Source organism: Lagenorhynchus albirostris, chromosome 11 (assembly GCF_949774975.1).
Source record: "Lagenorhynchus albirostris chromosome 11, mLagAlb1.1, whole genome shotgun sequence".
Classification (NCBI taxonomy): domain Eukaryota; kingdom Metazoa; phylum Chordata; class Mammalia; order Artiodactyla; family Delphinidae; genus Lagenorhynchus; species Lagenorhynchus albirostris.
In genome coordinates this window covers 64,483,769-64,486,075 of record NC_083105.1, presented here as the reverse complement: position 1 = coordinate 64,486,075, position 2,307 = coordinate 64,483,769, and the positions used below count along the sequence as shown (strand labels likewise).

The 2,307-nt window shown below is 37.8% G+C and overlaps 1 non-coding gene across 1 annotated transcript; it reads right to left on the bottom strand.

Moving 5' to 3' along the window:
* Positions 1 to 1,092: 1,092 nt before the first annotated feature.
* LOC132530112 (small nucleolar RNA SNORA18) lies at positions 1,093 to 1,221 on the bottom strand. The gene has a single exon (XR_009543670.1). It is a non-coding gene; the product is annotated as a small nucleolar RNA SNORA18 (small nucleolar RNA).
* Positions 1,222 to 2,307: the final 1,086 nt, after the last annotated feature.

The following is a 2,307-nucleotide window of genomic DNA, read 5'->3' as shown; positions in this document are numbered from 1 at the left end:
ACATATACATATGTCCACTCTTTTTTTGTTCAAATTCTTTTCCATATAGGTCATTACAGAGTATTGAGTAGAGTTCCCTGTACTATACAGTAGGTCCTTATCAGTTACCTATTTTATAGGGAATTTTGTATTATCTAGCAAAATTACACATAGATGCATTCACCCTTTAACCCAGCAATCACATTTTCTAGAAATCTATACTGAAAGTACACTGCACAAACTTGAAATAATATGTGCACAAGGTTAGTCATTGTGGCATTATTTTTTTTAACATCTTTATTGGAGTATAATTGCTTCACAATGGTGCGTCAGCTTCCGCTCTACAACAAAGTGAATCAGTTATACATATATATATGTCCCCATATCTCTTCCTTCTTGCGTCTCCCTCCCTCCCACCCTCCCTATCCCACTCCTCTAGGTAGTCACAAAGCACCCAGCTGATCTCCCTGTGCTATGCGGCTGCTTCCCACTAGCTATCTATTTTACGTTTGGTAGTGTATATATGTACATGCCACTCTCTCACGTTGTCCCAGCTTACCCTTCCCCCTCCCCGTATCCTCAAGTCCCTTCTCTAGTAGGTCTGTGTCTTTATTCCCGTCTTACCCCTGGGTTCTTCATGACCTTTTTTTTTTTCTTAGATTCCATATATATGTGTTAGCATACGGTATTTGTTTTTCTCTTTCTGACTTACTTCACTCTGTATGACAGACCCTAGGTCCATCCACCTCACTACAAATAACTCAATAAGATAAAATAGCCCTTTCAAAAAGAAGTTGTCATGTGAGTCAGCCCACAATTCTTTTAGTTGGGCTTCTTTGATCTCCAGTGGAATATGGACACACTTCAAAATTCCCCACCTGTAATCTTTGGGATCCAATTCCCTCAAGCAATTTACTTTAGGACCATGTTTAGGGTCAGGAGATGGGTCTGCCTGGTTCTGAATTTGACACCCTCTAAAAATGTATTAGGTTCAAATCATATTCACTCCTAAGCCATCAAACCCTAGAACAGTACATAGAGATCATTGGGATATGCCAATACCGAAGATAAAAAAAAGTTTGACTGTTAGGTTTTTCATAGTTTACTTGGCAGCTCTGTCTTGTAGTTCTTCCCCCCTGATCTAACAGGTAGTTCTATGAGTAAAGGAAACCACAGTTACTCTGTGAGGCGTTTCCAATGATGTAGGTTTACAGAAAAAGCCTCATTGGGATAGACCTCAACTAAAGACCATTTTAAACAAACAGAAGATGAAATGTTAAAGGAAGTTCCTCAGGCAGAAGAAAATAGCATGAAAAATTTGGACCAACACAAAGGAATAGAGAGTGCAAAAAATGAAAAATACTTGGTAAAATATTTTAAAATATTTTTCTCAAATTTTATCTCTTAAAAAATAATTAATTAAAGTAAAAATAATTAAACTGCATTTGGGATTTTAGCTTATGTAGAAGTAATATGTGTGACAACAAAACCACAAAGAACATAAGGGAGGAAATGAAAGTATGTCTTTGTAAGTTTCTTGCACTGTGACAAGATAATGGTGTACATTGTAAACTCGAACTGCACTGTCCAATACAGTAGCCGCTCACCATATGTGGCTATTAAAATTTAAATTAGAAAAAAATTAAAAACTCAGTTCCCTAGTCATACTAGCTATATTTCAAGTCTTAAATAGTCATATGTGGCTAGTGGTTACCATACTGGACAATGCAGACACAGAACTCCATCTTCACAGAAAATTCTGTTGGAAAGAACGGCTCTAAAGCAATAAAGACAAAACAAAACAAAGAGAAAAGAGGAGGAAGAACTAAAATGCCAAAAGCCAAGGTAAAAAAATCATTTTAAAATTCACTTAGTCTAAACAATGGAATGGAAATAAGAAAAAAGAAACAAAGAACAGATGAGACATATAGAAACAAAACAGCAAGATGATAGATGGAAATCCAATCTTATTAATAATTATAATAAGTATAAATGACATCCCAATTAAAGGGTAAAGATGGTCAGGTTAGATAAAAAGTAAGACTCAAGTACATTCTATCTATAGAAAACCTACTTGAAATGTAAAGGCACAGATATGACAAAAGAAAAAAATAGAAAATATGTACCATGCAAACACTTAAAAAAGCTGAAATGGGGCTTCCCTGGTGGCGCAGTGGTTGGCCTGCCAATGCAGGGGACACGGGTTCGTGTCCCAGTCTGGGAAGATCCCACATGCCGCAGAGTGGCTGGGCCTGTGGGCCATGGCCGCTGATCCTGCGCATCCGGAGCCTGTGCTCCGCAACGGGAGAGGCCACAACAGTGAGAGGC